Source organism: Pleurodeles waltl, chromosome 6 (assembly GCF_031143425.1).
Source record: "Pleurodeles waltl isolate 20211129_DDA chromosome 6, aPleWal1.hap1.20221129, whole genome shotgun sequence".
In the NCBI taxonomy this organism is placed as follows: Eukaryota; Metazoa; Chordata; class Amphibia; order Caudata; family Salamandridae; genus Pleurodeles; species Pleurodeles waltl.
In genome coordinates, this window is record NC_090445.1 from 696,658,400 (window position 1) to 696,671,841 (window position 13,442).

Genomic DNA, 13,442 nt, shown 5'->3' on the forward strand with positions numbered 1-13,442 from the left:
AAGTTATAAATCCCAGCCATCAAATGCGAACTAGATAGGACCTTGGGCCAGGAGACCCTAGTATAGTTATTATTCAATAATGGAGAGGGAACCACTGTACGTTGTGTATTCAGGGTTCTCCTAAAAGCATTTCCCGTCCATAGATAGTAACAAGGGGTTGTCATCACTTTCACATCGGGATTCTACCTTCATGTCCTTTAATAGAGGCCATAACCTAACATCAAGTAAAAAATAATCTATTACGCTTGAGGACATCCCACGTTTGAAGGTAGGTACCAAATTAAAATCTGAGGGCGTACGTCCATTACAAGCCCATAGACCATACTTTAAACATAGCATAGCTAGTCGGAGGCTTACATGAGAACGAGTGCACGGGTAATTGTTCGTTAGTTGTGGGATTTCCCATGTCTCATCTTCCTCATCTGTTAATCCAGTGACCATATGGTCAGGTCCAGTTTAAATCTCCTGCTATTATTAAGTAGAATGGGGGATTTAAGGAGTCAAGAAATTCTGTCAGCTGTATCAAAGTTTGAGACTCAAGCCCCCTTGGAGCAGATCTAGCATATACATTAACAACAATAATTTTAAATTCCCGATGTAAAGTAAATTGAACTGCCATTAAATCCACAGAATCTGTTTTTAGCAAAAGATGTTCGCATTACAAATTCTTATTAATAAGCATTAGTAAGCCCCCTTTGGAACGGCCTTGAGCCACCTCCGGTAGCTGAGCTGGAATATTATATGAAAAAAACCAGTCAATAAAAATTTGCCTATCAGCCCAGGTCTCTTGGAACAAACAAATATGAAAATTATCAATAAAAGTAGCCCAGTCTGAGTCCCCCAGCTTCTTACGAAGACCAGCTACATTCCATGTTAAAATTAAAAGCTCGGGGTTGGCTAGGTCATTGCCATTAACGGGGCTGGGTTCCTCTTCCATACAATTGTCCCCAGTAATAACACCAGACCACACATACCGATTGCTATTTAGTCAATCAATAGCATCCAGGGAGTGAAAGGAGTTGTGATCCACAGAGAGTTCACATTCCAGGGCCGGGGCTAGCTCACTAGTGTTTCTTTCTGTACAAATGCAGGGTGGTTTTAAAGAAAGGTTAATGCCATCCCCTTTTTTGACCTGCAGATCACGTGTTTGGATTATGAACTCCATGAGGTGGTCCACCATAGCTTTTTTAATAAAGCAAACAGAGATATAATCATGATTTAGCCCTGGTTGACTATGTCTTCCTACCTCAAGGATATCTGAGCGAATAACCAAAAGACAATCGCATCTAAAGCGTAACCAATGGATGACCTTATTAGTTAAAGACTCATGATCCTCGAAGGAACCAGGTAGCAGTTTGGGAACATTAATCAAAAAACAGTACTGGCTCTACTTATTTGGCTCGAGTGTTGTGTCTGTCGTACCTGCAGTGGAATACCAGTCGGGGGATACCTGAACCAATGGGGATCCTATGGGGGCCAGCTGCTCCACGTAACCCACAAGGTGTAACAGCCCCCTCAAGTGCGTCTTCTGCGGGGCTGGGCCGTTTCGCAGTGTAAACACCCCCCCGGGCAGTCCAAATATTGAAAGCTCCAGTACACTTCTGGTGTAACAATGCAAATTCAGACTGATTGCTCTCAACGTGGGGCGGGAGTGAATCTATTGGAAAGGGATTCGTAACTACCCTAGGGGGAGGAATAACTGGTTTTAGTCCTGGCTTGGGCACAGTTTTTCTCCTACCCATTCCCATTCCCACCTTCTTTTTTGTTGTCTGGCAGCTACAACCACATTTTGACACCAAATTCTCTCTCATCAGCCCCATTAAAGATACAACCAAAGTCTTTACTTCGTCCACCTTTCGTTAAACAAGGTGCTAAATTGACATCCTCATGCAAAATTTGCGCACCGTCAGAAGCGAGCACATTATTTTGCTAACTAATATTCTCAATGGCATCTCCATGCAGAACATGTGTTACACAGGCAGGCGAATCTCCCTCTCCCTCCAATAGCCCAAATCGGTTAGTACATGGGATATTAGGAATCACTACAATCTCTGGGCTTAGTGGGGGGGATTAGCCATAGTACCATTGGAAGGAGAATCCGAATGGCTGAGTGGAACATCAGAAATACTGCAAGAAGTTGCTAGTGTCATATGCACAGTTTCACCCATAGGGGCAAGAGAAACCTCACTTGGAGAGGTCAAAAACGAGGAGTGTGTTGTTCGTATTTTCTTCTTCCTAATGAAGATTTCTGGTATTTTCCCCGTCCCTAGAATTTTACTCTTTTTTGTAGGTGGATGAGAATTGCTTTTCAAAATTTCATCAACCTCCTTAAATAGCAAGTCAATTTGGTCCAGAGGATTAATTCCTTTACTATTTGCGGGACATCCACGGCTTCGCGTTTTCCCATCGCAAGATACTAACAAGATACTAACAATATACAGGTCACAAATCCAGAAATAATAAAGATTGCACGGTGCACTTATTCTTGTATAAGGAAAGTAATAAGGTTTGTCAAGCCTCTGACGCTTAAAAAGAAGCCTAACACCACCCAAACGGCTTAATTATTTTAAATAGGGTGGCCAGCACTCAAAATGACGCTTTAACAGCACAAGACAAAAGGGCCCAATAACGTACCTTAGGGCCCAGAGGGGGGGCCCAGCCCAGCCTCAGACGGCCTCTGACGGGCGCAGATGCTGCCCGCGCACGTCCCGCAAGCGGGAGCGCGAGCAAACCTTTAAAGGGGCTCTCAGGCCCTGCCCCCTCTCTGGCGGTCCTCTGGATGCAAAATCACACTTCCCGCTAAGCGGGAGCGCGAGAAGTTCTTTGAAGGGGCTCTCGGGCCCTGCCCCCTCTCTGGCGGTCCTCTAGATGCAAAATCGCGCTTCCCGCGAAGCGGGAGCGCAAGAAGTTCTTTGAAGGGGCTCTCAGGCCCTGCCCCCTCTCGGGCGGTCCTCTAGGTGCAGAATATATTGTATATATTGTACATACTGTTTATTTATTTATGAACGTATTTCTCAAATTTTTTATTATTACACTCATTTGACTCCATTCCTTTTGTCCTTGCGTTATTCCTGAGAGTTACGGGGTGTATGTAATGTTGTAACATATGTTTGTGTGTATAGTGTTGGGGGTGAGGGTGGGGGTGGGGTGTTGCATGTTGCATGTGTGTGTCACTCTCTTTTTCCTCCCCCCCTCCTCTGTACTAGGTGCAGTACTCACAGTGATGGTCGTCGCCAGCGTTGGTACTCCTGGTATATGAGAAGATACACCAGCATGGGTAACACCTGTAGTTTGGGCTCCATGGCATCCTGGTTCTTCCTTGAGTGTCGAGGGGTGAGTGGTTTCCATTCAAAGTACTGTTTCTGCTGTGCTTTAGATGGCGTTGGTACCGCCCTGGAAAAGCTGGCGGATGGGCTGGTTGTAATGGGGCGGGTGGTACATTGTCTTCTGCTTGTCTGTTGGCGGTTACCGATGCAATGTTTGTTGCTACCGCCGTGGCTGTCGGAGTGTTAAAGTGGCGGTATGTGTTGGCGGTTTCGGCAGTGGTCATGATTCCATTTTTGTACCAATTTAATAAAGCCCAAACGACTTTGTCAACCAATATCCATCATCTCTCAGGCCAAAAACAGTGTTAACTAGCTAATATGTACAAAAAGTGCCTTTTCCTTATTAAGGCCCCAGGGATATCGACTATTGAGCCGAATAATGTACTCAGATTCCAACTGTCTCAGTTTCCTCTCTATCGCCACCCCTTGGTGTACATGGCACCCTATCTATTCCAAAAAATGTAATTTTGTTTATCATTCCTGCATGCTCCAAATTGCAATGACGAGCCACCGGGTAAGTCACATCATTATTTGTGATGGCTCGCCAATGTTCCAGAATCTGTTTCTTTATTGGAAAGATAGTACTGCCCACATATTGTAGCCCACATGGGCAAACAATCACATAAATTGCAAAGTCCGAATTGCACCTAAGGATTTTTTGGAGTCTCTCTTTTTTCCCTGTTGGTAACGCATAGGCCCATATTTATACTTTTTGATGCAAACCAGCGCCATTTTACATTTACATTCCTATGCGCCAGGCGGGTGCCTTATTTAAGGATTGACATTAGCCGGAGCTGCGGGCTGGTCAGAGTAAAAAAAAATGACTCTAACCAGGCAGCGCCAGCGTAGGGAAAAATCGGGGTTGTGCGTCAAAAAATGGTACAAGTCCGGTTAGTGTAAAAAATCATGACTCTAACCGGACTTGAGCCATTTTTGGCCATGATGAAGACACTTTTGTGTTGAAACGCGTTGCCATTTTAGGATTACTTACATATTTTTTCTTTGTGTATCAGTTTGCTCTTTGGAACAATATAATATTTTGTTCAAATAAAGCTTCATGCTTGAGGAGTGGACATTTGGGGTGCGACTCTCTATTTTTCTGCTGTTTAATGAAGTGGCAGAAATCTTCTTTGCATACATATATATATATATATATATATATATATATATATATAAAAAACGAGATGTCCTCAATGAAAGCGCGCTCCCAACTGGTTAAAATGAGGGTTTTTGAAAACAAAGCCAGCAACTCACGGTGAGTCCTTGAAGCATTTTCATTCTTTCTGGCCTTTAGAAATAAAGTCATCTCTGATCTCTGGACACGTGTTTCAGGGTTGATCCCATCATCAGCAGAGAAAATGTAAAAAGTATTCCACCCTTGTGGGTGCAGCCAGTGCTGGATGTAATTCAGACTCTCTTTAAGAGCACCGAGTGCGAGGCTCTTCAGCTAGTTTGATTAATTGCAGGCACCTGATGAATCCATTAAAATACCAGTCCTGCCCCTGTGGGCCTCTGTAATGGCAAGTGCACACTGGTTATAGTAGTCCTGCAAAGTCGTATTCCCCCAGTGGGTTGCTGGAGCCAAGCACGAAAAAATGAAAAACAAAGTGCATAACCTATGTAGGCAAGTTCACAGTAAAATTGTCGGTTTTGCTAAAAATATCCCAACCATGTTGTTCAAATGTGACCATGAATCTAGTCACAACGACCTGCTCCGATGTGCAGTGGGCGCTTTCCCGGCTGGAGAAGCCGGTTATAAACAGCAAAAACAAGATGTCCTCAATGAAAGCGCGCTCCCAACTGGTTATAATGAGGGTTTTTGAAAACAAAGCCAGCAACTCACGGTGAGTCCTTGAAGCATTTTCATTCTTTCTGGCCTTTAGAAATAAAGTCATCTCTGATCTCTGGACACGTGTTTCAGGGTTGATCCCATCATCAGCAGAGAAAATGTAAAAAGTATTCCACCCTCGTGGGTGCAGCCAGTGCTGGATGTAATTCAGACTCTCTTTAAGAGCACCGAGTGCGAGGCTCTTCAGCTAGTTTGATTAATTGCAGGCACCTGATGAATCCATTAAAATACCAGTCCTGCCCCTGTGGGCCTCTGTAATGGCAAGTGCACACTGGTTATAGTAGTCCTGCAAAGTCGTATTCCCCCAGTGGGTTGCTAGAGCCAAGCACGAAAAAATGAAAAACAAAGTGCATAACCTATGTAGGCAAGTTCACAGTAAAATTGTCGGTTTTGCTAAAAATATCCCAACCATGTTGTTCAAATGTGACCATGAATCTAGTCACAACGACCTGCTCCGATGTGCAGTGGGCGCTTTCCCGGCTGGACAAGCCGGTTATAAACAGCAAAAACGAGATGTCCTCAAAGAAAGCGTGCTCCCAACTGGTTATAATGAGGGTTTTTGAAAACAAAGCCAGTAACTCACGGTGAGTCCTTGAAGCATTTTCATTCTTTCTGGCCTTTAGAAATAAAGTCATCTCTGATCTCTGGACACGTGTTTCAGGGTTGATCCCATCATCAGCAGAGAAAATGTAAAAAGTATTCCACCCTCGTGGGTGCAGCCAGTCCTGGATGTAATTCAGACTCTCTTTAAGAGCACCGAGTGCGAGGCTCTTCAGCTAATTTGATTAATTGCAGGCACCTGATGAATCCATTAAAATACCAGTCCTGCCCCTGTGGGCCTCTGTAATGGCAAGTGCACACTGGTTATAGTAGTCCTGCAAAGTCGTATTCCCCCAGTGGGTTGCTAGAGCCAAGCACGAAAAAATGAAAAACAAAGTGCATAACCTATGTAGGCAAGTTCACAGTAAAATTGTCGGTTTTGCTAAAAATATCCCAACCATGTTGTTCAAATGTGACCATGAATCTAGTCACAACGACCTGCTCCGATGTGCAGTGGGCGCTTTCCCGGCTGGACAAGCCGGTTATAAACAGCAAAAACGAGATGTCCTCAAAGAAAGCGTGCTCCCAACTGGTTATAATGAGGGTTTTTGAAAACAAAGCCAGCAACTCAAGGTGAGTCCTTGAAGCATTTTCATTCTTTCTGGCCTTTAGAAATAAAGTCATCTCTGGACACGTGTTTCAGGGTTGATCCCATCATCAGCAGAGAAAATGTAAAAAGTATTCCACCACCGTGGGTGCAGCCAGTGCTGGATGTAATTCAGACTCTCTTTAAGAGCACCGAGTGCGAGGCTCTTCAGCTAGTTTGATTAATTGCAGGCACCTGATGAATCCATTAAAATACCAGTCCTGCCCCTGTGGGCCTCTGTAATGGCAAGTGCACACTGGTTATAGTAGTCCTGCAAAGTCGTATTCCCCCAGTGGGTTGCTAGAGCCAAGCACGAAAAAATGAAAAACAAAGTGCATAACCTATGTAGGCAAGTTCACAGTAAAATTGTCGGTTTTGCTAAAAATATCCCAACCATGTTGTTCAAATGTGACCATGAATCTAGTCACAATGACCTGCTCCGATGTGCAGTGGGTGCTCTTAAAGAGAGTCTGAATTACATCCCGCACTGGCTGCACCCACGAGGGTGGAATACTTTTTACATTTTCTCTGCTGATGATGGGATCAACCCTGAAACACGTGTCCAGAGATCAGAGTTGACTTTATTTCTAAGGGCCAGAAAGAATGAAAATGCTTCAAGGACTCACCTTGAGTTGCTGGCTTTGTTTTCAAAAACCCTTATTATAACCAGTTGGGAGCGCGCTTTCATTGAGGACATCTCGTTTTTGCTGTTTATAACCGGCTTGTCCAGCCGGGAAAGCGCCCACTGCACATCGGAGCAGGTCGTTGTGACTAGATTCATGGTCACATTTGAACAACATGGTTGGGATATTTTTAGCAAAACCGACAATTTTACTGTGAACTTGCCTACATAGGTTATGCACTTTGTTTTTCATTTTTTCGTGCATGGCTCTAGCAACCCACTGGGGGAATACGACTTTGCAGGACTACTATAACCAGTGTGCACTTGCCATTACAGAGGCCCACAGGGGCAGGACTGGTATTTTAATGGATTCATCAGGTGCCTGCAATTAATCAAACTAGCTGAAGAGCCTCGCACTCGGTGCTTTTAAAGAGAGTCTGAAATACATCCAGCACTGGCTGCACCCACGAGGGTGGAATACTTTTTACATTTTCTCTGCTGATGATGGGATCAACCCTGAAACACGTGTCCAGAGTTCAGAGATGACTTTATTTCTAAGGGCCAGAAAGAATGAAAATGCTTCAAGGACTCACCGTGAGTTGCTGGCTTTGTTTTCAAAAACCCTTATTATAACCAGTTGGGAGCGCGCTTTCATTGAGGACATCTCGTTTTTGCTATATATATATATATTACCTACTGCCATCTCCACTAGGTAGTTATGGTTAGGGCCATGTTTCCATAGAAAAAGCATTTTCTGACTTGCCTATATCTTTGTCACCATTTGACGAATCTTCACAAAATATGTAAGAGCAAATACATTTGTATATCTCTGGCCACGAATATTTTGGGAAATTCTCAAATTTTCATCAATACATGTGCAACAAGAAGCGTTGCAATTGATTAGACTGCAGCCTGACTAGAAAGTTGCGACCACCATTTTATTTCACGTGACACGGTCCCCGTGGGTGAAAATTCTGATTGAAAGTGGCATGAGGAAACAGGGTGAAGGCACCCTGACCCCAGAGGTGTGATATAGGGGTTGTTTTAGAGGCAAATATAAGTTTAATAAGTTTCAAATCATTTAGCATTACGGTGTGTGATATTCGTGAAAATTAGCAATTTTTCATGAATTTCTGTGAATTATTTGCAAACTTTTCATGATTATGGAAAAATTTGAAAGAAAAAACACAGACTCATTCATACACACATTAATTCACTCATATATGCACTCAGAGGCTCAGGCACCCACTCACACACCCATTCAGACACTCATGCACCCACTCAAATCTGCTCATAGACTCAGACACTCACTTTCACACCCACTCAGACACTCATGCACCCACTCAAATCCACTCATGGACTCACACACTCACTTTCAGACCCACTCAGACGCACACACCCACTCACACATCCACTGACAGAGACAGGCCCTGTGGGCAACCTGCACTGTGTATGGCCAAAAGCCATGCGTGACGTGAGATTGGGCTGTTATAAGGGCTTGGATGCAAGGACAGGCCTTGAGAACAAACACCGCCGTGCACGGCCAAAGTCCGTGGACAGGGGGGGTGGAATAACGTGTAGGAATTAAAATTAATTTACATTAAAAAAAAAACATAGCAATGTCCTGAAAAAAACAAAGGTTGCAGGGACATTATAGTTAGGTTCTGAATTTACTGGTACAAAACCATCGAAATTCAGCAGTTATACTTAGAGTACTTTCAAGTGCACAAAGGTAACTATAACTTGATACTTCACCATGCACAGCTAATTACTCCACATATTATGTCATTGATGAGATCTTGTATAGATCTTTTGATATCACTGCAACATTTGCAATAATATTATTGATAAGAAAACTGTGCATGGCAAGGGCATGTGTTATAGTTACCTTAGGGCTCAAGTTCTAGTTACTTAAAAGAACTCTGGCTATAACTGCTGAATTTCTAAGGTTTTGTACGGGTAAATTCCTAACTATAACATCCCGTAACCTTTGTTTTTTTCAGTGAATATATGTAATATATATATATAGTCACTACGTAGTTATAGTTATGACCTAGTTACTATATAAAAAGTGTTTTTTTACTTGCCTATATCTTTGGCACCCATTGGCGAATCTTCACAAAACCTTACAAAACAATTTGCCAGTCTGACAGCTTTCTAACAGCAGGACCTGTCAACCTGTCAAACAAGATGGCGCCTTAGTAAGACGCAGACACGGCAAACAAGTGTAGTTTTTCTATTCTGGATCAACAATTAGTATATGGACCATATGCAACATTATGTGCTGCTTTATTTGACTATTACAAAGACCATACACAACATGATGTGCTGCTTCATTTGAATATTACAATGCCTTGAGGAAGCCCTAGGTGGACTCAACATAGAGGGCGAAACACGTGTCGGCTGTTCTTTGGTCCACAATCTCCAATTTTCCTGAATATTTTGGAATCAATTAATAAAGGCTGCACTCAGTCTGTAACTTGTCAAGTCTTTTCTTACAACTTCATAAAAACTCTCCTACAAAATAATTTATGAACTATACGGCTACTTGACTACTGAAAAGACTGCATTAAGAATTATTCTCTTTAAAGCATAACTTATGTCGGTTCTCATTCTCAACAAGTTCTGGACTTTTACTCTCCGAGGGGGAATCCGGTCCATACACCCTGTTTGAGTTCCCACCACTGAATTCTTAAACTCTTATGGGGCATTTACAAAGGAAGGTAATCTGGACCTTCACTTTCTAGGGTTAAACCTGTCAAACAGGTTCTGCTGTCAAAAAGAAGACTTTTCATGAAACATTTGCTCCAGCCAGCACGCAGCTACTACTTAAAGCAGCTGCCTTCGTGCTGGAGCAATGGGACCGCGGGAGATGCCTTGAGGCTCCTCCCACGGTCCCAGATAGACTGTTAAGGGGAGATAATAAAAAACATTTTAGAAAATCCTGGGACTGTGGGGGAGGCCGTGAGGCTTCTCCCCTGCAGTCCCAGATAGTCCATTGTGGGCTAAAAAAAGAAATAGCTTAAATCTGAAGGTCATAAACCTTCACATTGAGCATTGAGCGTTCAAATCCAGGTGTGCCCCTGGTTGTTTACCTTCTTTATTTTTTAATTTTATTTCAATGTTTCGGGCTCATACTGAAAAGTGAGCTTAATGTTTTAAAATGACAAACTTTTTTTTCAAATTGCACAGAAATATCTTGTTTTAAGTATATCATACATCAAGGCACAGTCCCACACACACTGATGCACCCACTAAAACACTGATGTATGCACTCTTACACCCAGACACACACTGTCACAGCCACTCTCACCCCCTGATACACTCTCTCACACCTGTTCTCACACCCAGAGAGGCTGTGGCCTTCTCTTGCCATGCACAGCATGGGGTTGGGTGTTTGGGGGTCTGGCTGCAGGGTCTGGCTGCAGGCCAGGTCTTGAGGACTACCTCTGCAGCGCATGGGCGAAGGCTGTGCACTGTGCAAGATTGGGTGCTTATAGGAGGGTTGGGCTCAGGGTATGGTCACAGGCCAGGCTCTGCGGGCAACTGCCACCGCACACAGCCTTTGGTTGGATCAATGTATAGTGGTGAAAAACACTATACATTTAAAAAAACATAGAAATTTACTGAAAAAAACAAAGGGCATGTTCATCAGCCCCTAGCGCCACCTTGCATCTCAATTGCATCATTTTTTTAAGCTAATGTGGACCAACGAGACCAGAATCCTTGCGCCACATTTACCAAGTGGCTCAATGCATGCATTATACCACTTTGTAACCCTTTGCACTACATTATGCCTGCACCAGCACCATTTTTTACAGTGCTTAGAGCAGGGGGTTCCATTATTTTTAATGGGCCCCTATGTACTCTGCAGAAGTAGCACCAATATTTTGGCGCTATTCCTGCAAAGTACATCAATAGCGTCTTGAAAAATGATACTATTGCCCCTAACCTGCACCACTGTGCCCCAGATTTTAAATATGGCACACACATGGTGGCAGTAGGGGGGCAGAAAAGGGCGCAAGAAAATCGATGATGCACACAATGCAGTGCCACTTTTCTTAAATATGCCCCCAAAGGTTACAGGAACGTTATAGTTAGGCTCACATTTTAATTTTAAACGTACAAACCATAGAAATTCACCAATTACAGTTAGATTATAGTTACCTCAAGTAACTTTAACTCGTACCCTGAGGTAACTATAGCTTGCGCCTTCGCCATGCTCTACTAACTACTCCACAAATTTCTGCACTCATGACATCTTTGATAACATCATTGATAATATCAATGTAATATATGTAGTAAAAATGTTGACAAAAAAACTGTGCATGGCAGGCCCACTCCATCGTTGCCCTCCTGCTTAGCCTATGCACTTAGCTAGCTACATCTACCCTCCTTGCCCCTGCCTTCCAAGTTATAGTTTCCTTGGGGCAAAAGTTATACTTACTTGGAATAACTCTAACAGCTAAATTGCTATGGTTTGTTGCGTGCAAAATCGTAACCTAACCATAATGTCACTGTAACCTTTATTCAGTAAATTCCTAAGGTTTTCTTTTTTAAAATTCCCTAATTATAACTTCGCTATAAGCTTTGTTTTTTAAGTGAATTTCCAGGGTTTTGTTAACATTAAGTAACATGCCCATTGTAGAGCACATTGTGCTGCCCCCACACAAGCTGGCTGCTCCTGCCCCCGCTTTCCAACTATTGTCCAAGTCCATGCCCCTGCTCCCTCAATAGTGCCCTCTGTGGCCGTTGGTCTTCCACTAGCCTTCCTACCTACCCTGAACAGTTAGCTTGCTGTCCCATCCACCTCCTCTGTACCTTCTGTTGTCCGAGTCCATGTACCAGCCCCCTCCCTTCTGCCCTGCATGGTCTGCTGTGCTGCCACTGCCCTCCATTTAGCTTGATGTCCCTCCCCACTCCTCCTGCCCTTCAATGCCCAGTTCTATCCCTCATCATTGCCCTCCTGTTCAGCCTGTGTGCTAAGCTTGATGCCCATACTTCCTTGTCCCTGCACTCTGATTTTTGTGTGCTTGCCCTTGCTCCCTCCTTTGTCCTTACCATGTTTAATGGACCTGCCACTGCCCCTCCAATCTACTATGAATGTTCTGTTGAGCTGGTGCTGTCCCTCCCACCTGGCTTACATGGTCAGAGGACTGTTGCCTGCCCCTGCCTCCTCCACCGTGTCTGTCCAAGTTCCCTGCCCCTATCTCCTCCTTCCTGTCCTCCAATGTCCATTTTGCTGCCATTCCCTTCTGCACTCCATGCTCTTTTGTGCTGCAACTGCTCCTCCTGCCTACCACAGTGGTCTGTTTTGAAGCTCCTTCTCTGCCCTCTCTTGCCTGTGTCCAGCCTCTACCCATCACTTCTGTCCTCCATGGTCCTTTGTGCATGGCTGTGCCTTCTCCCTATTGCCCACCATGGCCGCTGTGCTGCCACTAACCCTCTGGCTTGCCATGGATGGCCTTTTGATCTGCCACAGCCCCTCCCACCTGTCCTGTGTGGTCAGGTTGCTGCTCCTCACCCCCTCCTACCTTTTCTCCATTGTCTGTGTGTATGCCATTATAGTCTCACTGTTGCACTCCATGCTGTGTTGTGTGTCCAGAGCCCACCCCGTCTGCCTTCCATGGTCAGCTTGCTGCTCCAGCCCTACCCCCTTACCCCCCTGCCCTCCGTTTTCCATGTGCAAACCCCTATCTGCTTCTTCCTGCCTTGTCTGGTCCATTGTTGTGCCACTGATCCCTCCCTGCTGCCCTACAGGGTCTGCTTTGCTGCAACCGCCCTGTAGGAAAGTAGCCTCTTTCTAGCATGGTTACCCCAGCTTTTGGCCTGTTTGTGAGTGTGTGTCAGTGTGTTTTTAATGTGTCACTGGGATCCTGCTAGCCAGCACCCCAGTGCTCATAGATAAAAACCCATATATCAGTGTGTTTTTTGCCTGTCTCACTGGGATCCTGCTAGCTAGGACCCCAGTGCTCATAGTTTGTGGCCTAATGCATAAGCCTGTGTAGTGCCTAACTCTGTCAGTGACTACATTTACCAATTTCAATTGGCACACTGGACCCCCCTTATAAATCCCTAGTATATGGTACCTAGGTACTCAGGGCATTGGGGTTCCAGGAGATCCATATGGGCTGCAGCATTTCTTTTGTCACTAATAAGGAGCTCAGACAAACCCTTGCAAAGGCCTGCCATTGCAGCCTGCATGAAATAACGCGTCATTTCACAGCCATTTTCACTGCACTTAAGTAACTTATAAATCACATATATGTCTAACCTTCACTTGCTGAAGGTTAGGTGCAAAGTTACTAAGTGTGAGGGCACCCTTGCACTAGCAAAAGTGCCCCCACATAGTTCAGGGCCATTTCCCCAGACTTTGTGAGTGCGGGGATGCCATTACACGCATGCACTACAATACCTATATGTAGCTTCACAATGGTAACTCCGAATACGGCCATGTAA

The 13,442-nt window shown here is 44.4% G+C and overlaps 1 protein-coding gene across 1 annotated transcript in view; it reads right to left on the minus strand.

Annotated features, from left to right (window-relative positions):
* Nucleotides 1-13,442, minus strand: part of LOC138301684 (deleted in malignant brain tumors 1 protein-like) — a 630,543-nt gene that overhangs the window by 274,367 nt on the left and 342,734 nt on the right. The gene's annotated exons all lie outside the window — the stretch shown is intronic.